The sequence below is a fragment of the Dermacentor albipictus genome, unplaced genomic scaffold (genome assembly GCF_038994185.2).
Source record: "Dermacentor albipictus isolate Rhodes 1998 colony unplaced genomic scaffold, USDA_Dalb.pri_finalv2 scaffold_38, whole genome shotgun sequence".
NCBI classification, from domain to species: Eukaryota; Metazoa; Arthropoda; class Arachnida; order Ixodida; family Ixodidae; genus Dermacentor; species Dermacentor albipictus.
The window spans coordinates 1,391,098-1,417,276 of record NW_027225592.1 but is presented as its reverse complement, the minus strand read 5'-3'; the positions used below and the strand labels follow the sequence as shown (position 1 = coordinate 1,417,276).

Here is a 26,179-nt window from a genome sequence, read left to right as displayed (position 1 = left end):
ATTGTTTAAGCATAGGCTATCCATACCTTTAGAAATAATTTTTGATTGGCTACCTCCTTGTCTTTCTAAAAATATAATAATCTTTGTGCTGTGTGAATATTTAAATATAATGTGTATTTGCATGGCGTTTACAGTGGAAATTGAAAACAATGCATCTGCTAGTGCTTCTATAGTACGCTTGTCCTCCTACTGTCAGGATTTTCAGAAATAAAGCGAAAGTAAGAATAAGCGAAAAGGAACCTCAAATGATGTGGCTGACAAAACTGGCAATGACACGTTAGGTGGAGGAAGGGAGGGGTAGGCTCCGGCATCGCCGGGAGCATCGCCGGGTGTAGGCTTCGGCATCGCCGAAAACTTCGGAGGGGGCTCGGGCCCCGGAGCCCCCCGTAGTCGACTCCTACGGCTGTGGCAGTAGTCTTGCGCGAAAACGAGCCGCAGCCGTCTCATCGACCTTCGAGGGGACGCTTGGAGCTGACGCCGCTTTGCTTGATTGCGTTCTTATCGGCTTCCCTGGATTGCTGCCAAGGCGAGCCTGCTCGGGCATTCAGGACTTCATTCCGCCGGGTCGAAATCTGCGGTGGACAGATCCATGCCGCTTACCTTGTATTAAACTAAAAACAAAGAAGTTAAATAATAAACTTCCTTGGATTAACCGGGATATCCTGCACCTGTCACGCGGGGTCGGTAGACTATGCAAGTTCAAGCATTCTATTCCTGCCCTTCTCGTTCCTTTTGAAAAATCAAAGGAGGAACTTCGTACTCGTACTAAAAATGCTAAAGATTTCTATTTTTCGGTAGAGCTCCCTCTACTACTTAAATCGAATCCTCGCAGTTTCTGAACATCAATTTTACCTAGTGCAATGTGCCGTACTTGTTTCAAGATTAACGACGCTATTACTAACGACCGCGCCCCAGTTTCGAACGCTTTCAACTCGTACTTCCAATCTGTTTTCACCCTCGATAACCATGTAGTTCCAAAGTTTGTTTACGATGCACAAACTAATAAATTAGGTGACATCGTAATAAGTTTTGATGGAGTCTTAAACCTAATCCTGAATCTCGACACTAAAGAGTGCACTGGTTCAGATAGTATCCCGAACTCTTTCCTTGTAAGGTACTCCCTATGGACAGCTCAGTACCTTTCTGTAATCTTCCAGAAATCCTTAGACTAGGGTGAAGTACCAACTGAATGGAAAACAGCCAATGTCCGGCTTTTGTATAAATCAGGTGACCAACAACCTCTCTCTAACTACAGGCCGATGTCTCTCACGCCGCAGTCATGCACATTATTCACAAACATATAATCTAATTCCTTAACTCCAATGATGTTATAACATCTGCCCAGCATGGTTTCCGTCGTGGTTATAGCACTGTGGGCACGGCGGCAACGCCAAGATGAAGTGTTCAAACACATTTCTCTTGTTCATTCAGGGAATGCTCGGCTTGCTGCCCATGACGACAGCTCTTGTTCCGGGATGCCATGCGCACCAACCCTCCACCCTGGCCTACTGCGCGCCGATACTGCTGTCGGCGACGCATCTGCCCCTACTCGTCCACGCCTATAACGACGTTCCTCGCTGCGTGACCATGCCTTTCACGGAACCGGCAGGCCAAACGTCATCGAGACCCTTCCGTATAAAAGGAGCTTCTTGGCGATCGGCTGGCAGTGGGCACGGCGGCAACGCCAAGATGAAGTGTTCAAACCCATTTCTCTTGTTCATTCAGGTGAGAAAATACTGCGGAAAATCATACCGCAGTGACAACGTTTTCTTGCTGTTGCTGCCGTGCCCACGGTCAATTCACTCATTGATTGAAATGTTTAGTAGCATAAGTACCTATATGGGGTCATTGCTCCTGCTTAGTGGTGACATCGAGACAAACCCCGGTCCCTCTGTGGCAGATCAGCTAAAACTGATATATGAGGACATACAGGAAATTAAAATGGGCAAGGCTGAAACTATGACAAAGTTAGGAGCCATTGATAAAAAGCTAGAAAAAATCAGTAGGCTTGAAAAACAGGTTTCCGACTGTCTGAAAAGGATAAGCGATCTTGAAGGTGACCTTGTCTCCACGCGAAAGAAAATCGATGAACTAGAAAATAGAAGTCGGCGGTCTAACCTCATAATTTATGGCGTAAAAGAGGAACAAGGCGAAACCCCAGAAATTCTGCACGAAACAGTTTCTAAGAAAGTTTTCGGGGAAGTGCTAGACTTTAATACCCCAGCCATAGAAAGAATCCATCGCTTGGGAAACCGAAAGCCGAACAACGAAGACGATAAAAGACCGATAATTCTGAAGTTGCTTGATTACCGTGACAAAGCGACTATTCTAAAACGATGTTCTAGGCTAAAAGGGTCCGGCTATTCAATCGGCGAAGATTTTTCACGACCTATCCGGGAAATAAGAAAGAAGTTGTGGCAAACAACTAAAGCAAACCGTGATCGCAAGGAAAAGGTATTTCTAGTCTACGACAAAGTCCGCATTGATGGCCGTCTTTTCGCCTGGGACAACGATTCACACGATATCGTAGACTGCAAAAAAAACGAAGAACACATCAGCATGCGGACGCGCAGTGCTCAAAACCGCAATCAGCTACAATCATAAATTTAAACGCGCGCAGCCTGGTGAACAAATTCCACGAACTAGAAGCTGTTCTACTTGCTTACCAGCCTGATATCGCCGTCATCACAGAGACGTGGCTTCACTCGAATATTTTCAACCAAGAAATTGTGCCACCGGAATATGCAATTGTACGCAAAGATAGAAAGACAAGAGGTGGGGGCGTTGCACTGCTGCTTAGGCAAGGGATATCTTACAGCGTCATGCCCGAGGCTACAGGCATCGAGGCTCTTTGGTGCACCGTCCGTCTGAAAGATGATGTTTTCCATATTGGTGCGGTTTATCGGCCGCCTGATGCTGAACCTCTATTCTTGGAATCTCTCTCAGAATACATGCAACAACACATCTCCTATGGCAGCAAAGTAATAATGGCGGGAGACTTTAACTTGCCTGACATAAGGTGGAACTCAATGACACCAGGAAATGTTACACTTGACACCATATCAGATATACAGTTAGCATATAACCTGACACAAATTGTCGATTTCCCAACCAGGGTAGTCGGTACCTCAAGTTCACTCTTAGATGTTGTGTTTATTAGTGACCATTTCGTTGAGAATACTGTTCACGTTGAACCCCTTGAAGGATTATCTGACCATAAGATAATATTTTGTTCTTTACAATTCCCAAGTCCTGTACGAATGCTCGGTCCTATAAAGCGAGTGCTCTCATTCAAAGATGCAGACGATGCAGCTATCATGACCTACCTTGCCTTCAATTATCAAAATTTTTTTGACCTCATTTCTGACCAGCAGTCGTCTATCGATGTGGTGTGGACCGAGTTTAAAGCCATTGTGACGCATTGTATAAACGCCTTTGTTCCACGAGTTCAAAGAAAAACTAGAAAACGCAGTCCATGGATATGTCGTGATATAATCCACTTGAAGCGCAAAATAAAGAGACTTAGGAAAAGAAGAAAGTCGCATATGTGTAAAAAAACTGACTCGGAAATAACTCTGCTAACGACGTCATTGAAAAGTAAAGTACGTAGTGCCAAAAACAGTTTCTTGAACAATTCATTACACAGCTTTATCAGGAAATCGCCTCAAAAATTCTGGCGCTACATAAGCGTGAAGCGCTCTAACGTGCCCTCCATGAATGCTCAGGAAAGTAAACAAAAAGCTAACGCGTTTAACAAGTACTTTCAATCCATTTTCACCGTCGATAACGGTTCCCTCAACCACTTCGACCCTAGCCACCGCCAAGAAAGCACTTTGGGCACCCCAAAAATATCACAGGCTGGCATATTATCTCTCTTGTTGAATTTAGATGAAAAGAAAAGCGATGGTCCAGATCAAATTCCGAACAGTTTCTTGAAAAGGTACGCAGAACCAGTAAGCAAGTTTCTTCATTTAATTTTTTTAAAGTCACTCCGTGAGAGCCGCCTTCCTGCAGAGTGGAAGGTTGCCAAAATAATTGCCATACCAAAATCAGGTGACACATCTTCCTTGTCTAACCACCGGCCAATTTCTTTAACATGCACGTGCTGCAAAATACTAGAGCACATAATCTTGAAACACTTAACAGAATTCGTGGAAGCAAACAATTTAATCTATTCAAACCAGCACGGTTTTCGAAACGGTTTATCAACAGTCACCCAACTCGTTGAAACCCTTCACGACTTAACTCAAAACATTAATGAGCAACTACAGGTAGACATAATCTTTATGGATTTCTCTAAAGCGTTTGATCGTGTTTCCCATGTTAAATTGCTTCACAAACTTAACCGCCTACTTGGTAACGGCCCTGTTGTTGGTTGGATCAATGACTTTCTGTCAAACCGCTCCCAATATGTCGAATACAATGATCACCTTTCTGATGCTGTCCCTGTTTTGTCCCGCGTTCCCCAGGGCTCAGTTCTGGCCCCACTACTGTTCTTATTATACATAGATGACATAACCAACCAAGTCGACGTCACCATTCGCCTCTTTGCAGACGACTGCATTCTTTATCATACTGTGCGTAACCACGAAGATCAAGCAAAACTGAACAAATCCCTAAATAAGGTAGTGCAATGGTGTGCAGACTGGCAAATGGTGATAAATTCTGATAAAACTGTCTGCATGTCGGTCACAAACAAAAAATCAACTCTGCAGTTCCCGTACGGTTTCAGCGGCACTATTCTACAAAGCGTCACCCAGTATAAATACTTAGGCGTAATCATCTTATCCGACCTCACCTGGAATGCGCACATACAGTACGTAGCTAAAAAAGCCTTGAACAAACTGTTCTACCTCAAACGCACCTTATCGCATTCCACCAGCCAGACAAAACAGCTTGCTTACGTCAGCCTCATCAGACCGGCACTCGAATACGCTAACATAGTATGGTTTCCACATTCCAAAAACCAAATTCATACGCTGGAACGCATACAAAGAAAAGCTGCCCGATTTATCTATAACCGTTTCAAACGCACAGACTCACCAACCGAACTTCTTTCTCGCGCAGGCCTCGCTACCCTAGAAATTCGAGCCAAGGTTCAACGATTGAAATTCCTATACTTGGTATTACACAGTGTACTGAAATTGGATCCCGCCACTTTTCTAAAGTACAAGCTCACTAGACCGACTCGGCATAAACACGCTTTCACGCTAGAGGAATTTCTTTGTAACAACAACACTTATTTCTTTTCATTCTTTCCGCGAGCTGTGCGAGAGTGGAACTGCTTAAACCCTGCTATTACTGCCCAGCCCACACTAGAAACATTTACCAATCATTTAGAAGAAGAAATCGCAATCACCACTTAGCGTTTCAGTTATTTTTTTTTCTCTCCTGCAAGAGCAACTGTGTGAAGACCAGTGTGTTACTCTATAAATGAAAGCGTCCATGTTTTTCTATGCTAACTCCTTGTTTGCTCAGTGTTTGCTCACACTGTACTTTTTGATGACCATATGCCCACTCCTGTAATAATCCCAAACGGGATTGACAGTATTGTGAAATAAAAAATAAAATAAATAAAAAAACTGTAACGCAATTAGCCGATTTTGTTCATGATATCGCTTCTAACCTAGACATAGGTAATCAAGTGGATGCCGTATTTATTAACATTTCTAAAGCTTTTAACTCTGTAATTCATTCTAAACTACTGGTAAAATTAAACACCATATTAAATAAACCCTGGCTTGTTTTTTAGATAACCAGCTTTCTTCGTGATCGCTCACAAATTGTTTCTTTTAATTCAGTGACTCAATTACTGTGGACGTTACGTCAGGCGTTCCTCAGAGATTTGCTTTAGGCCCTTTATTATTTCTAATATACATCAATGATTTCCCTTGTAGCACCTCAACTAAAATCAGACCTTATGCAGATGACTGCGCATTATACGAATATCTTAACTACACTAATGACCACGACCATCTTGCCCAATCCCTTATGTCTTTCTGCACTTGGTGCAAAACGTGGCAAATGAGCATCAACTGTAGTAAAACAGTTGTGATGTCATTTATCAATAGACAGAGCCCCCTCTCGTTCGATTATTCTCTGGATGGCATCCCACTTAAAAGCGTGTCTCAATATCAACGCTTAGGTGTTATTCTAACGGAACATCTTTCACGGTCAAACATGCTGAATATGTAAACGAGAAAGCCCTGAACAAATTAGGGAAAAGAAAGGGGGTTAACCGCCTTTGGCTTCTTAAGATCTGAACAAATAAGGTTATTTGCGCCGCACTTTAGCTAAGACACCCCGCGATATTAAACTGCTATCATCATCATCATCATCAGCAGCAGCAGCAGCAGTAGCAGCGGCGGCGGCGGCGGCGGCAGCTGCTGCTGCTGCTGCCGCCGCCGCCGCCGCCGCCGCTGCTGTCGCTGCTGCTGCTGCTACTGCCGCTGCTGCTGCTGCTGTTTGCTGCTGCTGCTGCTTGCTGCTGCTGCTGCTGCTGCTGCTTGCTGCTTGCTGCTGCTGCTACTGCTGCTGCTGCTGCTTGCTGCTGCTTGCTGCTTGCTGCTGCTGCTGCTTGCTGCTTGCTGCTGCTGCTGCTGCTGCTGCTGCTGCTGCTGCTGCTGCTGCTGCTGCTGCTGCTGCTGCTGCTGCTGCTGCTGCTGCTTGCTGCTTGCTGCTGCTGCTACTGCTACTGCTGCTGCTGCTTGCTGCTTGCTGCTTGCTGCTGCTGCTGCTTGCTGCTTGCTGCTGCTTGCTGGTTCACTTAAGACCAGCACAGACCGAGAGGCGCATACCCAATGCTCCAAATCACCGACGTAATGTTTCACTGAGCATCGGTACCTACCCAGTCCCGCATCTACAGTGACCCATCTCAGCGGGAAAGAGGTTCCTTGAAGAGCGGCACATACGAACGCATTGCCACATACTCATGTGACCTCGAACGCATCCTCGAAAAGCTGGATTACCACCCTCCGAGGTTCCAGATTGTCAGTACCCCGATCCCTATGTGCGAGGCAAGCTTGAAGTGGCCCGGGTGGCCCGAAACGTCCATCCCGTCCACAACGAGGGCAGACGCAAGGCCGAGCAGCAACGATCCTCAAACAGATCAATCAACAAGACATCAGAGCAAGGGTCGTCGATGTCGCGGAGTACAGCGATAGGAAGACCTTTGCCGTCGTCGTGGTCGACTGCAGCGGCAATATTATCAATAGCGGCTCAATTCACACTTCAGACACGGAAGTCGTTGAGCGAGCCGCCATCGCCCTCGCCCTGTTAGACGGTCATGGGCTCGAGATCTATAGCGATTCCAAAACAGCATTTACGACTCTTCAGAAGGGTTGCATCGCCGCGCAAACTGCTCGTCTTGATGATGATGATGATTTATGGGGTTTTGTGGCGCAAGGGCCAGGTATGGCCAAAGAGCGCCATGTCTGTGCTAATGAGTTTGCGGTGTAATTATGATTACTATGAAGTTCGTGGGAGGTGGCTGTGAAGAGGCCTTAAAATATACGCTCTAAAGTGCGTAAAATCTGTATGATAAAATTATGGCGATGACGTATGACTTGTACTGTGAACATTTAGATGCATTTAAAAAGAATGATACGACAGGTAAAATATATCTGATTGTAAAAAATCCTAGAGCACTTCTGCCTCCTTAGAGCCCTTGAAACACAAAGGCCTAGAGGCATGTGCTATGCAAAACAATTATCGCAGTGGCATCCTCTCGAGAGAGGAGGCGCTACGAATTCATGGAACTAATAACATTTAAGACCACATCTTTAGGAAAACCTAGCACTGTGTCTGTATTAAAAAGCGGTTCTGGACCATGAAGCATTGCAAGATGAAGAGGAATGTGCTGTCGGTATACTAATGAAAAATGTCTCTTTCTCTCAGATTCGGCTTCTCGACACTCCAGGAGGACGTGGAGTACGGTCAGGCTCTCCCCGCATCTACCACAAGTTGGAGGCTCACTTCCGGTGAGTAGACAATTATGGGTGCCAAACGTGTGTCCTATTCTGAGACGACATAATAGGACATCTGTCCGGCGCGATTTTGTAGTAGAGGGCCAAAATTTTAACTGTGGTTTTATCAGGTGGAGCTTATTATCCATTTCCGCATCCCACATGTGTTGCCAGTGATCTCGCAGCCTCCTTCGCAAGAAAGGCCTCAGATCTGTGACAGGCACCACAGCGGTAGGGTTAACAGCTTGCAATGTGATTGACGTGGCCATCTCGTCCGCCAGAACGTTACCTTCGATTCCCCTATGGCCAGGGACCCAGCATATTATGATATTCTGGTTAGATGAGTACGCTTTGCACAAGACCGAATATAGTTCATTAAATACGGGATTTTTATGTTTGCTGAGTGACATTAAGGCCTTCACGACGCTGAGAGAGCCAGTATAGATCGCTGCTTTTGGAAGTTTCGATTTTCTTATGTGCTTTACAGCAGAGAGTAATGCGTAGGGCCCGGCCGTAAAGATACTTGTTTCCGGATGCAGTACATCGGATTCCGAAAACGATGGGTCGACGGCTGCATAGAATACCCCGGCATTTGACTTCGAAGCGTCTGTGTAGAACTCTGCGCAGGAGTGCTTGTGCTGGAGTTCTAGGAAATGCATTCCTATTTGGGCCTCAGGAGCGTGCTTTGTAACTTTTATAAAGGGTATGTCACACTGTATCACCTGACACTCCCAAGGAGGTAAGAGCTTGGTTAGGTGCATTAAGCGATGCTCGAGGAGTGGGACATACATTTCATTGCTAAGCTCCTTCACACGCAGCGAGAAAGGCTGTCTTATGGAGGGACGATTGCTGAAAAGTGACCGTCATATCGGTAACGGTATCAAAACATGGATGTTCAGGATGGGAGCGTACTTCAAGGAAATATGTAAAGCTAATGTATGATCTCTGTAGGTGGAGAGACCATTCATTCGATTCGGCATATAAGCTTTCAATCGGGCTTGTTCTGAAAGCGCCCGTGGCTAAGCGTATACGTAGATGGTGAACAGGGTCTAGCATCTTTAGCGCGCTCGGGGCGGCAGAGTTATATACCACGGCACCATAATCTAATCGTGACCGGATGAGGCTCTTATAGAGATTCATTAGGCACTTCCTGTCACTACGCCACGTAATCTGGGATAGAAGTTTCATTATGTTCATTGTTTTTAGACATTTTTCTTTAACATGTTTAATGTAGGGGATGAAACTGAGTCTGTAGTCAAGTATGACACCTAAAAATTTGTGCTCTTTGTTTACAGGTATCTGTTGTGCACGCAGTTCTATGCAAGGCTCTGGGATAAGTCCTCTCTTTCTTGTAAAAAGAACACAAGAGTTTTTGTGAGGATTGATCTTAAATCCATTCCTGTCTGCCCACATTGACACTTTGTTCAGGCCATGCTGTAGCTGTCTCTCGTAGACTGCGAGGTTACAAGATTTGAAAGCTATTTGAATGTCATCCACGTTGACAGAGTAAAAGATGGCGGGTGGTAATGAAGCACGAAGCGTGTTCATCTTCACGATAAAGAGCATGCAGCTGAGCACGCCTCCTTGGGGTACACCCGTTTCTTGCGTAAAAGGACGTGAGAGTGCATTGCCGACTTTTACCCGGAAGGTACGATTTGACAGAGAGCTTTCTATTATATTAAGCATATTACCGTGAATGCCCATTTCTGACAAGTCTCTTAAGATTCCGTAACGCCACGTCGTATGGTACGCCTTCTCCATATCGAGGAATATGGATAAGAAGAAGTGTTTGTGTACAAATGCTCCCGGATATTTGCTTCTACACGCACAAGATGGTCAGTTGTGGAGCGCCCTTCTCGGAAGCCGCACTGATAGGGATCAAGGATTTTGCTCAGTTCAAGGAAATGAGTCGCCGATTAATCATTTTTTCAAACACCTTACAAATGCAACTTGTGAGGACTATCAGGCGGTAACTTGCCACTGAGGAAGGGTCCTTGCCTTGTTTCAAAACAGGGACCACAATGGCTTCCTTCCATGCAGTTGGAAGGTACCCTGCATCCCAAATGGTGTTGAAAAGTGTGAGTAGTGTAACGTGCGTGTCGTTGTGTAAGTTTTTGAGCATTTCATACATGATTCTATCAGATCCTGGTGCGGAGCTGTTGCACGCGCTCAAGGCAGCTCTCAATTCGGCAATACAAAAAGGACGGTTGTAAGGCTCATTCTCTCGACCTTTTCTTGTTAATGGCTTCCGTTCTTCTGTTTGTTTGTATTTGAGAAAGGATTGTGTATAATTTGTTGGACTTGACACGCTCTCAAAATATTCCCCAAGTGAGTCTGCCTGGTCTTGCAGTGTATCGCCCTGTGTGTTTACCAGGGGGAGTGAATGTGTTTGCCGCCCTCTAATCCTATTAACTCTGTTCCAGGCTTTGGCCTCATCCCTAAACGAGTTAATACTCGATAAAAACTTCTGTCAGCTTTCTCTTCTGGCCTGTCGGCGGGTTCGCCTGCCTTGGGACTTTATTTTTTTAAAGTTCATAAGATTCTCTGCAGTGGGAGAAGCGTGTAGCAATCCCCACGCCTTGTTCTGATTCTTACGGGCGATCCTACATTCCCTGTTCCACCACGGTACACGTCGTTTGCATGCTAGACCACTCACTTCGGATATGCATTTTGATGCTGCATCTATTATGAATGATGTAAGATACTCCATAGCAGCATCAATTTCTAAAGAAGATATTTCGGCCCATGAGATGTTAGTGAGAGTTCGAAATTTCTCCCAGTCGGCTGTGTCTATCTTCCACCTAGGAGCTTGCGGAGGATATTCGTTTTCTTTACATGTTTTGAGCAGTATGGGGAACTGGTCGCTCCCGTTAGGATTGTTTGTAACTTCCCATTCGAGTTCGGGCAGTATGGACGGGGAAACTATGGTAAGATCTATTGAAGAAAAGGTTCTGTTTGCTAGGGAGTAATACGTGGGTTCCTTCTTATTGAGCAAGCACGCACCTGAAGGAAAAAGGAACTGTTCAACAAGACGACCTCGCGCGTCTGTACGAGAGTCGCCCCACAGGGAGCTGTGCGCATTGAAATCGCCCAGAACAAAATAAGGTTCTGGCAATTGATCTATATAGGATTGAAATTCATGTTTCGTTAATTTGTAATGTGGGGGTATGTAAAGAGAGCTAATGGTGATGAGTTTGTTTAGGAGAACAGCTCAAACCGCCACTGCTTCGAGAGGCGTTTGTAGCTGTAAAAGTTGACATGCAATGCTCTTATGGATAAGAATGGCGACACCGCCCGATGATGCGACAGCATCATCGCGATCTTTGTGAAAAGTTATGTACTGTCGGAGAAAGTTTGTGTGTTTGGATTTTAGGTGTGTTTCCTGTAAACACAGCACTTTTGGATTGGGTTGGTGGATGATTTCCTGCACATCATCAACGTTTCTAAGAAGACCTCTGACGTTCCATTGTATGATTTGTGTATCCATATTTAAAGTAAGTTGGTGCTGTGTGAACGGAAACGGAACGATGCCTTAGATTGCAGAGCTCTTTCGAGGCCCTGTAATCGGGGTTTTGCGCTCTCTGAAGCGTTCGAGTGAGCCTCGCCGCTTCTTAGGCGCTTGGTGCGCCTTGAGGGTAGGTGTAGTGTCCATTGCCTCGTGTGAGGCGCCGGACACGTGCTCCTGCGAGCGAGAAGTTACTAGAGAGGGTCCCGCCTTGGAGGGCAAGACCCCTGCGCCCACCAGCCCGGAGGTCGATGGGGCTCCCTGAGGGATTTGGCTGCGGCGGTGTTGCCAGCGCAGGAAGGGGCCGGGGAGGCCGGGGCAGCCTCGGCTGCGCCAACCATCGGGGTCGATGATCCCTCATTCTGGGTTGACGGAGCAGCGCTAGCTGCAACCACCGCGGGGGCAGATGGCGTAGCTGCCGACTCACTGCCTGTGGGGCGGACAGCCGCAGGAGGCCGTTGTGACGCTGCCCCCTGACGCGCCACTTCGGCAAAGCTTTTCTTTGGCAAGTATGCTACCCGCCTGGGTGCCTCTTTGAATGATATGTTTTCCTTTACTTTGATTGTGACTATGTATTTCTCTTTTTTCCAGGATGGGCACGACCGCGAGTACGCGGCATGCTCCCCATCACAGTTTGCACAGTGGAGAGCGTTCGCACAAGCTTCAGTGGTGTGTTCTTGGGCACTGCATTTCTCACATGTTTGGCGGCCCCGGTAGCTCTGCGAACTGTGGCCGAAGCGCTGGCATTTGAAACATCGAAGTGGATTGGGCACGTAAGGCCTTACACGGAGCTTTATGTACCCGGCCTCGATTGACTCGGGTAGGGCACTTGAATTGAAGGTGAGTATTATGTGTTTGGTCGCAATCTCTTTACAATCGCGCCTCATCTTTATTCTTTTCACATTGACAACATTTTGCTCGCTAAAGCCCTCCAAGAGCTCCGCGTCTGTCAGCTGAAGCAAATCATCGTCTGAGACATCGCCGCGGGTAATGTTCATAGTGCGGTGCGGAGTCACTGTCACTTGAACGTCCCCAAATGACACGAGACTGGGTAGCTTTTCAAATTGTTTCACATTGTGGAGCTCCAAGAGGAGATCTCCACTTGCCATCCTTGTTGCCTTGTAACCTTGACCAAGAGCCTCAGTTAAAGACTGTGAAACTAGAAATGGGGAGATTGTGCGTACTTGTGTGTCTGACTTTTCCGAGTGAATCACATGAAATCGTGGGAAGTTGGGTCTTTCACGACCAAAGACCTTGAATACATCTTCGGTGCGCCCTCTTTTCTGAGGGCGATCAAGAAGGGGTGGCAAGGAATTTGCCATAGAAGAACTTAATTTTCGGCAATAACGCCAGCCACCCACCGTGGAGTCCTACAAGGGGACGTTACAGGGACTGTAAAAACAGGTCCTGCAAACGCCAGCTGTACGTTATCACTATACCTAAATAACGTGAGATAACGTAGAGTGATTATTCACAGAAGGCTAACCCTTGCTGCCTGGAAATATTGGAAGTAAACGGAAGCTAGGAGAAGACAGGAAAGATGAAAAAGTAAGAGAAAGACGAAGGCTGGAGGGAGAGAGAGACAGGAAAAGGCAACTACCGATTTCCCCCGGGTGGGTCAGTCCGGGGGTGCCGTCTGTGTGAAGCAGAGGCCAAAGGGGTGTGTTGCCTCCGCCGGGGGGCCTTAAAGGTCCAAACACCCAGCATCAGCTCAACCCCCAGGATCCCCTTTTCCCCAGACACGGCTAAGCCGCGCACGGCTACACGCGGGAGGGGCCAACCCTCGTGTGCTCGGGTCCATGGTGTCGCAACACACCAAACGCCTGCTTGCGCAGACGTCCCTGCGGGGAACTGCTCGTCTTCTTAGCGTCTCGAGTCCGTATGCTCTCACGCATAATTCGATTCACTGGTTACCGGATCACGTAGGGTCGGTCAAGGGTGCTCCCCCGAATCTCAATGAGTCTGCTCAGGAGGCTGTGCGCGACCTCACGGACCAAGCTTCCTCTCGAAAGACCGCCGATTCCTTTCCCCCCTACGGCCACAGGGACGCTCCCGCTACTCGCAACAAAGTCATGAAATTCTTCTTCATGTCTAGAAGGGCCTTTCCACCCCCTCACCCGAAGTTGAAAAGGGCGCAAGCCGATTCTCTTAGACTGTAACAGGCAGGCACATATCCGTGTCTGGCCGTTCTACACGAAGTTTACCCCGGCGTATATCGCGACCATGCCTGCCCGTCCTGCGGGCAAAACTCCATTCTAGCACACATGCTCTAGGAGTGCGAGTCGAGATCAAAGTTCAGCAACGAGGAGTAAGACCACCGACAACGGCGGGCTCCGGGGCCCGAGCCCCCTCCAGAGTTTCCGGGGGGGAGGGGGGAGCTGAGCCCCTTTTCCGTTGATGCCGATGCCTACTCCCCGCTCTACCTATCGTGTCATGGCCAGTTTCGTCACCCGCATCATTTGAGGTTTGTTTTCGCTTGCCTCGACCTTATCACTCCAAATTTTATTGTGGCTAATGGCTTACTGCATCATGGTTGGCGCTGACGTGCACGGCTTTTAATTTTTACTTCGGCTTTATTTCTGCAAATACTGACAGTAGGAAGACAAGCGACCTAGAAGAACTGGCAACGGCTGCCCCATTCATATTTTCTCACTTCTATAAGCATTGCTTTAAATTTCCACTGTAAACTCCATGCACATAGAAATTATATTTAAATATTCACACAGCACAAAGATTATTATATTTTTCGATTTACAAGGAGGTAGGTAATTAAAAATTATTTCTAAAGGTATGGATAGCCAATGCTTAAAGAATGAATATGTTGCTGTATGTTCACCTCGTTTCATATTGCTTTGCGTGCTTTTTTCACCCTGAAAAAACCTGCATACTTCAATGACCCCTTCAGCAGAGTCTTTTATCAACGGTGTGTGAAAGGCACGTGGATGATATCTGTCCCAGTATTGCTTCTATTTCCATTAAGCAGTGTTCACGACTCATAAAAAACATATTTTCTCATAATTTACAACATTTTAAGGAAATGAAACATCGTCACTTGCACCGAGAGGTCAGAAATATATACAGGATGTCCCAGTTAAATATCATGGACTTAAATTTAAAAGAGAACGATTGCGTTACTCGAGGAAAACCTAGTGCATATTGTTTCCGGTACATGATCACTCAGGGGAAAGCTCGGAACGCATTGTATCGCGATGCGGCGAGAGCTGGAGTCGGTAAAGACCGAAGCGGCCGGCGGCTGCAGCTCGCGCGGCCGCAGAGTGTCCCCGTAGACCATATACAGGAAAGTCCCTTGATAATTTGAAAGTACCGCCACTCTTTGAACTCTGCCGCCGCCGCGCGACCTCCTCGCCTCCTTCTCGCCCCTTGCGTGTCCCCCCGCGGCAACCAGTTTTGCCCCCGTTTTTCTGCACGACGATTGGTCTCCCTGCCGTTGCCCTTGGAAACGCGCGGATCTTGAGTTTTGCTTGTGTTTTTCTTTTTCGTTCGCGCCATTTTCCTCCTGAGCACGGCTGGCTCGGTGCTTTAGCTCAGCGTAGCGAACGTTGTGCGCAGTGTTTCTGGTCTATGTGCTAGCGCTATGCCGGGCTGTTGCGCATATAACTGCAGCAAGAAGCCTGAAGATGGTTATGCCGTTTTTATGATACCACAACGAAAGCGTAACGGCTTGCGTAGGAAGCAGTGGCTGCATGACATTGGCCGAAGCAACTTTGTTCTGACAAAGAACAGCGTTGTTTGCGAGCTGAGGAGTCTTTCTTATAGCTCGTAGCAAAGCATCCCGTAATGCTGCATTTTTTTATCATTCTTCCGGCCTGCTCACCAGCGTTTTTGTTTCGGTTGTCCTCAGTATGCTTAATATTCTGGGGTGGCTCCATCACTTCGCACGTTGCTAACTGTTGTTATTCAGTCGGAAGCGCAGTATTATTGATTCTACTTTACGCCCTGAAAAAATTAGTGGCAAGTATCCCCGTAGTATTGTAGGTGATGAGCGTTCACTAGTCAAAATTGAGCTTTTTTTAAAGTTTTAAGGCGAAAGCCTTTAGACCTTTATGTTTCAAGGTCGCGTTCTAAACTGGAAGTATCACGTGACCCAAGGAAGGCCAGAGGGGACCCAAAGCATGTCCACCCCTGTATGAGAGAATGATTACCCAAGTTAATTAATGAATCATTAGTGGTTTACATAAGGTGGATTAGGGAGGATTAAGGTTGATTAGTGTATTAAAGAAGATTAAGGTGGATTAGAGTGCATTACGAAGGATTAAGATGCATGAATAAAGATTTAGATGCTTGGAGGTGAATTAAGGCGGATTATGGTGCATTAAGGTGAAGTGTTGATGAAAGGGTATTAAGACCGATTGGGGTGGATTAGGGTGCATGAACAACAATCCAATCACTAATCAATCATTACTTTGGTAATAATTAATCATCTCTTATACGCGGCTGCACATGCTTTGGTTCGCTTCCCGCCTTCCTTTGGTCACGTGATATTTTCTGTTGCTCACAACGGGACCTTGAAACAGAGGTCTAAGGCTTTCGCTTAAAGGGAAGCTGAAAGGTTTTCCAGAAAAAATGAGTGAACATGTGTACATAATGGTTTTCAACCCTCCGAATTCGAATATCGTATCGAAATGGAGCGAAAGAAAGCGCAAATATATTTTATTTCGACGAAAAGTGCAGCAGCGGACACGCCCAGCTCGCGCGTCTCGTTTCCGCCTGTGATTGGTCGGGCGACCCGTGACGTCAACTTTAGCGACCGGCCGCTGCCGCTCCACATGAAGCGCGGTGCCAGGTAGTTTGGTGCCGTAATGGAAAATTAAGAGGTAATAGAAAATTTAGAGAGACTGCGTTTTTCTGAAGAGTTCGACGTCGCTCCCTACATGTACGAGCCGATTGCGAAGAGCCGGCCTCTCGAAGAAGCAAATGATCCTGGTGCGAGCCGTGCTTTCGACGCGAACGAAAGCGAAGTCTCGGGATCTCCTCGTGTTGGAAATGCTCCTTGGTGAGTATGTTTTTTGCAAAGCGATCTAGTGATCTCGCCGATCTTTCGCCGATCTATAGTGAGCTCGTTTCCGGTGAAACAACTGTAGTGTTGTGCTCCTGCATGCCTCCTCATGGAACGTAAGCGGGGATGCTATCGTCGGCATTTGTGCGCTGTGCAAAGCTGTCGGCAATCTACAAGGACGGTTTAAACGCGTGAAAAGCTTCCCGGTTCATGCAGTACGTGTAGTGACCTTCACCTGTGCGCCATCCGCACACTACTCGTAACCGAAGTCGTAAAGGCGGCGAATTCCGTCGGCTACGTGAGACGGTCGGTTTCTCGCTGTGCGCGAGAGACGGGGGGAGCGTAGCGTCCTGGCGTGCGCCGGCTTTCCAGCACATGCAAACTCTACATTTGCACTGCGTTATGGTAGCTGCGTGCAGGCTGTTTTACAACACACGTGCAAATAGAAAAATTGGAGGACGCTTAAGCTTCGCCTTCAAGAGTGGAACGCGATAGCGTTCCCGTCGACCCGCCAATGGGTGTAAGACAATGGGCTACAGGGCAGCCATCACTTACGAGGCGCCCCGCATCAGACGCGGTGAGCGTCGAGCCATATGGTCGAGCAACGCGGCGTTCGGCGCAGCAACGAAACGTGCGCCTGAGCAAGCGGAGCGAACCAAAGAACTCGGTATCCCGGAGGGGGAAATGATGCACGCCAGCCAAACGCCGTGATCGGCACGGGCAGAGAGATAGAGAGATAGTGATCTAAAGAAAGGAAGGACGCTTGATTCTACAGAGGGAGCAAGGCGAAGCGTTGTCAGGGGAGAGAGTCCGAGCCGCGACAACTCCAATGCGCGCGTGGCGCGCCATCTGTCGGGGCAGCGCCGTACATGGAGAGGAGGGGGTCTTCTGTGTTTGCCGCAAGATGGCTCTCCGTGTGCGGAAAGCGCAGAAGAAATGCAGCGAAACGCACTTCGCTACTCGTGTAATTGCGACTTCTGTAAGTTACATGTTCATAATTACCGATATACACCACAGTATAACTTTCCACGGCTCGTTTCGAAGGCAACACCGCATTCACTAGAGGCGCGTTTGTACCCTTTGGAAGCATCGAAATCGTGGCTGAGTGGTAGCGTCTCCGTCTCACACTCCGGAGACCCTGGTTCGATTCCCACCCAGCCCATCTTGGAAGTTGCTTTTTATTTATGGAGTGCCTGCCGTGATTTATCGCTCACGGTCAACGCCGCAAAACGCCGACACCGACGCCGACGACACTAGCTTTTCTGCGACACGAGAGCTCCTTAACGCTATCGCGTTAAAATTCGCGGCGCTTTGCGACGAAACCTGCGTCGAGGGCGGGAAATAAACATGCACCTTCCGTTCAGCGTGCTAACATGAAGGAGCTCGCAGTAAATCAAACTCCAGGTTTGGGCGAGTTCGTGTATTCATAAGGCCTTCCAACACCAGTTATCATCAGTCAGTCCGCACTCGTGCCGTCTTTGTTTTCGTTGCTCCGATCTTTTCGCGCTGCGTTTAGAAAGCCTGCTAGTGGAAATTCTGGTGATAATCGTCGTCACCGAAGTGGTTGGAGCACACCAGTGTTGTTCTTGAGGGCTTGAAATTCTTTCGCTTTACAGCAGCCTCCCACTTCCTTAAAAGCTTCTTGTCTTGTGGGAAGCAATGGAAGACAACATCGTCGCGGCCGCTGGTGTTCGTGCAACCGTAGGCCGCACAGAAAGACGGCTTGATCGGCCCACCACATCAGTTGATGCTGCGCACGTTGACCACCACTCTACATACACACAGACGCACCAACAAAGAAATGCAGGGTCGATCGAAGCAGATTACGACGGCACGCACGCAGAAACAAGCACGGTCAGGCACGGTCGCGCAGGCTGCGAAGGAGCAAAACACTAAAGTTGACGTCACAACACCGCGGTTTCCGGTCTCCGCTCGCATCGTCAGCGTCAGCAGCAGCGCGCGGCATTCGACGGTGTGCGGAGCTACAGCGCAATTTCAACCAACGATTACGTCGCTCCTATTTGAAAAAAAAAACCCAAATTTGACCTACATGGTTTATAAGGTTGCCGCATCCGTATATGAGCGTCTTATTGAATTCGACAGACTCTTCAGCTTCCCTTTAATAAGCCACACACAAAGGGATGTGTCACAAGCAATACTAGACCAGACGCACGAAGTAAAGCATCTGATCATGTGGCAGAAAAATTGTCTGGAGTGTAGAACTCGCCTCAAAGCTCCCTTTAAATCAGTATACCCCGTTGATACGGCTTTAAGAAAAAACAAACCTCCTCATAAACGTTGCCTCCAGCATTATCGATGCTGCTATCAACATTTCTCAAAATTTTCAACCCCACTGGGGCGCGCAACTGGCCCAAAATAACACGCCTCCATAGAATCCTGCGGCCCGTCCGCGGGAGCCCAGGAGGAATAGCGTGCCGTGCGCAGCCGGCGGGCGAGGAGAATCGAGGAGGAAAGCGCCGTGAGGAGGAGAGTGTCACTACCTTCAAATTAGAGAGTTTTAGCCCAGCGGGTTTACGGCCAGCGGAGCGGAGCGGGCGAGCGGAGACGCGACTGCGCATGCGCACCACGCTGAGGCGGCCAGCGGTTATACGGAGCAGCGTTTACGCCCGCTGGAAAGCACTCCCCAGCGGAGGGTATACGCAGCGCGCGAGCGTGCGTAAGGGCGCGCGGGCGTGTATGGGAAATGCAAGACGGCAGCCGCGAACATGAACGCCGGCAGTTCTGCATCGAAGACGGCGACTGCCGCGCTGGCCCGTACATTAATACTCAGTACATTATTAACAAATAATGCACTGAGAACATGTAATATATCTTTATTCAACATTTCTTGCATAATAAAAGCAAGCGTAATTCAATTTCATTTCTCAGTAACTCCTATTCGAACCACTAGGTGGGGCAGCAGAGCGCCCCGCTGTTTACCCCGCTCGAGCGGAAGATCCGCTGGGCTAAAATTTTTTTCGCGAGCCGCTCCGCTGGCGCAACGGTGGAGACCGCTCCGCTCCGCTGGCCGTAAACCCGCTGGGCTAAAACTCTATCAAAGGGGTTTTAGGAGGGGCGGAGTCGTGTTCTGCGTCGTCTGCCACGGCGGCGCGCGCTGGCCGCATTGTTGGGAAGCGTGCTACTATTGCCAATTCGGCTCATCTAGAAGTGCTTATTTACTTTCTCGAACGCATCAGTTTTGCCTTTGCTCAAGGCATGGGTCGCTTCCCGGTCTGTTTATTTACTTTTATTGTGTAGCATGAACCTGTTTTTGCAGAACTTATACACTCTCATGAAAACTAAAACGGTCACTTTCATTTAGCTTTGGTCCAAATCAAGTTTCTGGCGCGAAACATAGCTGCACGCGCACTCTGTCGATGCGGTGTTTAGCAAAGCCGGGATTTTGAAACATTCCATGCCTATTACATTGCTTTTCGCGTTTCGTGCTTGGTCAGAGTGGCGCTTCGGCCTTGTTATCAAGGGGCTTTTATTATCAAAATGATCAGTCGGCCTTGAAAGACGGATAATAAGTGTGGCTTTGAGAGGAAGGAGTAGCTGCAAAGCCTCGAAACCTGCTGTTGGTGCTCCGTCCGTACCATTATGAAGGTGCTGCGCTGCCTCTTGCGGTTTGCGACAGGCAGTGCAATTGCTTTCAATAAACTTATTCGAGCGCGCTGCTTTATGATGCGAGTCGGAGCGCATCCACGTAGCATGTTTCATCTTTCGTGAGCTTTGCCAGTCGGAAAAAAATGCACCCTATCAGTACGTCGCCTAAAGGGCAGCAGTTAGATGCCATTTCGGGGTGTCTGGGGGTGCCTACAAATGCCTCATTGGCACTTTGATAAAAGGGACAGTACGTCTCGTATTACATATATAAGTGCAATTATGTAATGTAATGCAAAGATCGCACAGGCGCCGCGCGCATGTGTCAAAATAAGCACGCAGTCAATGAAAGGCAAATATAGCCTATATTTATCGCAACAAAAAATGATGCCATTGCGTTGGAATGGCTGCACTTTCTAACGCTACAATAATGAAAATGTCAAAGGTGGTGCCGCCGCCCGAAACATGGCCGTGCCTGGCGAACTGCACCGCGCCCCAGCCGGCGCTCGGGAGACCGCTGTCCTTTGAATGGCGCCAGCAGATTTCCCGCTCCCAGAGCCGCCGTCGGAAGCATCAGGTCACGAAAACAACGGCGGCCTCACCACCGTAGACCCACGAAAAGTGTTCCCGCCGGAGACACCTGCCAGCGATGGTGTGGTCGCAGGCTCCACAGCTGCTGTCGTAGCCACGGGCTGCGACAGCCATGGAATCACCGCCATGGACGCCACTGGACGGCCGTTGCCGGCTATAGGCCGGAGCAACCCATGCATTCCGCACACAGTGGACATGAACGTGACTTGGTGCAGACTGAGTGTCACACACATTGTTCCGCTGCCGCCCACGGAGACGCACCTGCAGGGCCCATCCAGGAATGTTGAATGCGGGAACAGGTACTCGCAGGCGGCCACGGCGACCGTCACCGGGCCTCTTCCTGTCTTGCTCTGGCCGGTCGTAGCCAGCGACGAGTTCTTCGCGCCGCATCCCGTCGCCGAGGGGCAGACACCCTCCATGACGGCGTTTTCGTCGCGACAAGCGGCTTCCGGGAGTAGCAGAAAGTCCAGACAACCAACGGTGGCAGAGCGCATCCAGCTAGCTGCCGGATTCCGGCGTTCCAGAGCCTAATGCGCGAGATGCGCGCGCCCTAAGACGTGGGTAAAACTCCGCAGCGCCCCCCTTGATGTACCTGCAGAGAAGAAAACGACTGCGAATAGCCATGAGAAAGAGAACTAGGGTAACACAGAGAAAGAGATTAACGAGAGCGAATGTCCAATTGCAAGCGTACCATGTACGGGGACACGGAAAATGAGTAGAGAATATCAGGAGAAGAGGACCGAGAATGGGAAAAGTGGAAAGCCGTAATTTTCTGCGCCATACCATGTACGGAAAGTTAGAGTGGCATCTTCTGGTATCAACTGTCGAGAAGCATTAATGGGCCGGGCTGAATAACCAACTTATTGTTCAGCCAGTTGATGGTTAAGAATTCCCCCTACGATTACCGTCCCTAGAACACTCTGCCTACCTCTTCGCTCTTCGTTTATCTCTCTCTCTCTGTCCCCCTACACTCACGAGGTCACTTGTTGAATGCCCAGTTAATATTTTTTTCAAGCGAGAGAAGTAGGAACGTTGTGCACGGGGCTTTGCGTGCATCGCACGGGTCGCGTCACCAGGAGGCCCTCTTAAAATTCACTAATTAGAGTTCAGAGTGCTCGCTACGATAGACAACATCAGTGGTACCCAACCTACGGCTTGTCCATCAGTCACAGTTGGTTTTATTTTAGTTGGAACGTCTAAGAGCGCAGAAAGACAGGGTAGGTTTCAACGAAAGTTTTCACAGACGTTATTACGGAAGATGTTCCAAGATATACAGGCGCAGTTAGCCTTAGGCACGCGGCATGCACTGTCTCCGTTCGAGTGTCGCCATTTAACATTTTTGTTTAAACATGCCAAATAGTTCATATGGTGTAACTACGACATTTATCGCAATCGCTGCCAACAGCGAAAAACAAGGCGACTAGACACAACGAAGACATGCGACGACTCCGCTCCATTAAATCAACCCCACAACAACTGAGCAGTAAAACCCTACTAAATTATATGACTGCTGACGACTAACAGTTACTACTCAGTGTTACCAGTCGCTGAACAAGTGAGTATCCCTAGTAAACTTAGGTAAATTGTAACGTTTAACGTCACGAAAATGCACTGTGGATTGTGAGGGAGGCCGTAAGAGCCACCTGGGGTTCTTTAACAGGTAAGCCAAGCACGGCATGCGTTCTTCCTTGCATGTCGCTATCGGAGTGAGGCCACCGCCGCTGAGATCGTACACGCGTGACCTCGTACTCAATAGCGCTACGCCGGGGCCATTGACCCACAGCGTCGGGTGTACCAGGCGAAACATCTCCTTTTTGAAAAACCAGTGTGTCTGAAGAAAAATTTCGGCAGAACCCATCTCACAATGACTGTCGACGGTAATGCATTTAGGACTGAATAGTTAAAGCGGCACGCTGTATTACCACCGTAGAATTGATTTCTCTATGAAACGTGTACTGGAGGGTGGCTCCTCTTTCGCGCTTCCCTAAGAACACTCAGCGCCATGTAGCGGCGCCGCCACGAAGCCTACGCGTGGCCCTCGAATTGCAACGCGCGCCGGTATGTGCGAACGCTAAGGAACGCGCCATACGCTGACCGGGCTCCTGTTACGCCCTTCTCTCTGGACACGCGGCGCCATCTAGTCGCGTTGCCGAGAAGTACACGCGTGGCCTCCGAGACGTGAAGCGAGGCGCGCCGGTGCGTGCGAATGCTGAAAATTGTTCCCTCGCTTGCCGCATACTCAGTGGCACTTATTGACCCAAGTTGGGGAGAGCTTCATTGAACAGTGGCACATGTAGCAGAGCGTGGTTTCGATCCACGGAGCTCTGGGTTATGGGCCCAGCACGCTTCCGTTGCGCCACTCTGCTGCTCCTCCACAGCTATGTAACCGTATTTATATTTGTTATAAGCAAGAATATGCTTTTTAAGGCAAAAAACGAATGCGCGTAGCGCGAGAGAGTACTCCTCGGAGTGCAATTATGGCAATAAGACACCAAATTACTGCTCTGATAAGCTCTTTCTGTTAAACGGGAAAAAATAAAATAAACATGTAGCAGAGCGTGGTTTCGATCCACGGACCTCTGGGTTATGGGCCCAGCACGCTTCCGCTGCGCCACTCTGCTTTTTATTTAATTTAATGCCTGTTAGTGATACAACAGGAAAAAACATGAAATGACTCAATTCACAATTTTGAATTTAAAGGAAAACCACATTCACAATGAAATGAGGCGATAAAAACACCGGCTGTATTGCACATTATACAGCTTGGTTAATGGTATTTTGTTGTCGCGAGGTGGTCAAAGATCCATAGCCATTCTGGGGGCTCGTATAAAGACCTATATGCGTCACGTACATATACAATATTTTCAACAAAATACTCTTTTGCTGGTCGTGCAACTTGGTCTGCATTTCTGACCGCCATTCGCGTCCTCCAGAGACTCTGAATGCACAACAACATTATTAGGTCATACGGCACCATCTCTGTTTGCTCGAAAGGCAGAAACCTTATCCCGAAAGGCGTTAATGGGAAATCTCTTTTGAGAGTTCTCTGTAGGATGTCCCATAAGAATATGGAATCCCAACAATTCAAGAAAACATGCTCTATTGTCTCTGGCTTTTTACAAATGATGCAGTTGACGCTCCCAGGCACAAAGATACCCTTTTCCTGGAGCCAAGGTTTGACAGGTAGTGTGCCGCAGTGTAACATAAAGAAGAAAGTTTTGGTAGAAGCCTTCACAGGGAAACCTTTTACACGTTTCAGCACATTTCGCTCTTGTCCTAAATGATATGCTGAACGATAAATTGGTGTAGGGCACATGACATAAATAAAGTCCTTGTAAAGCTTCTTTCTGGAAACATCTGAAAGATAATCTACTGAAAAATGCGCTCTCAGAAAACGGACACTATCCACAACTTCACGCATAAATCCTTTCACACCTATATTACGAAGCGTGTGTGGCGTAACAATAAAATCAGGCATTGCATCACACAATCGCAGTTGAATAACAGTGCGCAAGAACGCGTCACTTTGGTCGCGAAAAAACACATATCTCGACACGACCTGTTTAAAGAACAAATGAGATAAACCTACACCTCCATTCCTCACCGCATGAAATAAGTTTACACGACTCATCCTTTCCCAACCAGATGCCCACAAAAAAACAGCAAATATTCTGTGCAATTTCTGCACACAAATCCCTGACATACACAACACTTGTAACATATAAAACACTTTCGCTACCGAAAGCAAGTTACACACCGTCGCACGGGTGAAAATAGACATACTTCTTCCGCCCCACTTTGATGTCTGTGCTTTCATTTTTTCAGTTGGCTCTACCCACTGGCTCGTTGCAGCTATATAATATTGAAGCGGAACACCAAGGTAGCTGGATGGCACAGTTGTGAACCTTATGCTTTCATAGCATTCTGGCTTATCTTCCCATTCTACGTGCCAGAAACCTAAACACTTCTGCCAGTTTATGGCACTGCCAGTAAAGCTACAAAATTCTTTGGCATCTTTTACTGCTTCTTTAATGCTTGTTTTGTCTCCACAAAAAATTGCAATGTCATCTGCGTAAAACAAGATTTTAATTTCATGTGTGAAGAAACGGAAACCTCGTATATTCTGGTTGTTTTGCACTTTAAGACAAAGAGGTTCCAAGAATATTGCAAATAATAATGCTGAAATCGGATCTCCCTCTTTCACACCAGTTACAACTGATATTCGATCACTTAATGTCTTATTAATTATTAGATTGGTAGTACAATCAGTGTAAGCCATTTTTACCCCATCTAGGACCACCTTGCCGACGTTAGTATTTTCCAGTAATCTAAAGATCGCCTCGTGCGCTACCCTATCAAAGGCTTTCTCAAGGTCCAGCTGTACCATCGCCACGTGCCCACATACCATATCCCAGCACTCCAGTACACTTCGAGCTGTATGAACATTCGTAAAAATTGTCCTCCCCTTTATGCCACATGTTTGGTGTTTACCAACTACCAATGTTATTACATTTTGCAGTCTTTTAGCTAACACTTTCATGAATATCCTGTAATCAGCATTTGCAAGACTTATCGGCCGATATGCTTCCACTGAAACTAATTTCGAAAGGTCATCTGTTTTAGGTATTAGTACAATATGGCTTGTTTTAAAAGGCTTGCTCCTCCACAGCTATGTAAACGTATTTATATTTGTTATAAACGAGAGTATTCTTCTTAAGGCGAAAAACAAATGCGCGTAGTGCGCCAGAGCGCTTCTCGGAGTGCAATTATGGCTATAAGACACCAAAAAACTGCTCCGATAAGCTCTTTCTGTTAAACGGGAAAAAATAAAATAAAGGAAACATGTAGCAGAGCGTGGTTTCGAGCCACGGACCTCTGGGTTATGGGCCCAGCACGCTTCCGCTGCGCCACTCTGCTTTTTTTTATTTAATGCCGGTCTTTGACATAACACAGAAAATACAAATATTACACACATCTCAGAAATGCAAAACAGAGAAAAAAAAATTACAGTAATGCCATCCGTCCGTATAGGATCAGCGTTGTCAAATTAAAATTCCTTCATGGCTGTGAGAGCTTCTAGCCTCGACAGCCAAACCGGTGCACATTCTTGCATTTTCTGTACTTCAAGAAACCGCGACATACATTCTCTGAAATATATGTGAACCGGCCGTGCGTCGGGATCGCAGTGGTACCCAGCCATTCGGGACGGCCATATACAGTGGAGAGCATTCAACATAATGAAGTCATATGGGACGCCGTCTTCATCCTTAATAGGCAGATACCTGATCCCTTGGGTGTTTACAGGTAATTCTTTTTTCAGGGTTCGCTGCAAGACGTCCCAAAAGAACACAGCAGCCGAGCAGTGCAAGAACACGTGATCTATGGTTTCGGGCTTCTTGCAGATCAAGCAGTGAGAACCCCACGGTACGAGACAGCCTCGTTCTTCCATAAACGTCTTCACAGACAGGGTTCCAGTGTGGAGCTTAAAAAAAAATGGAG

The 26,179-nt window shown here is 47.7% G+C and overlaps 2 protein-coding genes and 2 non-coding genes across 4 annotated transcripts in view; all 4 read right to left on the bottom strand.

Annotated features, from left to right (window-relative positions):
- Nucleotides 1-465: 465 nt before the first annotated feature.
- LOC139052819 (uncharacterized) overlaps nt 466-26,179 on the bottom strand; it is a 47,539-nt gene continuing 21,825 nt past the window's right edge. Inside the window, exon 2 of the mRNA XM_070529957.1 lies at nt 466-572. The gene's annotated coding sequence lies outside the window, so the exon portion shown is untranslated. The remainder of the gene's footprint in view (nt 573-26,179) is intronic.
- Nucleotides 20,432-26,179, bottom strand: part of LOC139052820 (uncharacterized) — a 32,901-nt gene continuing 27,153 nt past the window's right edge. Inside the window, exon 2 of the mRNA XM_070529958.1 lies at nt 20,432-21,272. The gene's annotated coding sequence lies outside the window, so the exon portion shown is untranslated. The remainder of the gene's footprint in view (nt 21,273-26,179) is intronic.
- On the bottom strand, nt 23,230-23,301 carry TRNAM-CAU (transfer RNA methionine (anticodon CAU)). Its single transcript has one exon. It is a non-coding gene; the product is annotated as a tRNA-Met (tRNA).
- Nucleotides 25,526-25,597, bottom strand: TRNAM-CAU (transfer RNA methionine (anticodon CAU)). Its single transcript has one exon. It is a non-coding gene; the product is annotated as a tRNA-Met (tRNA).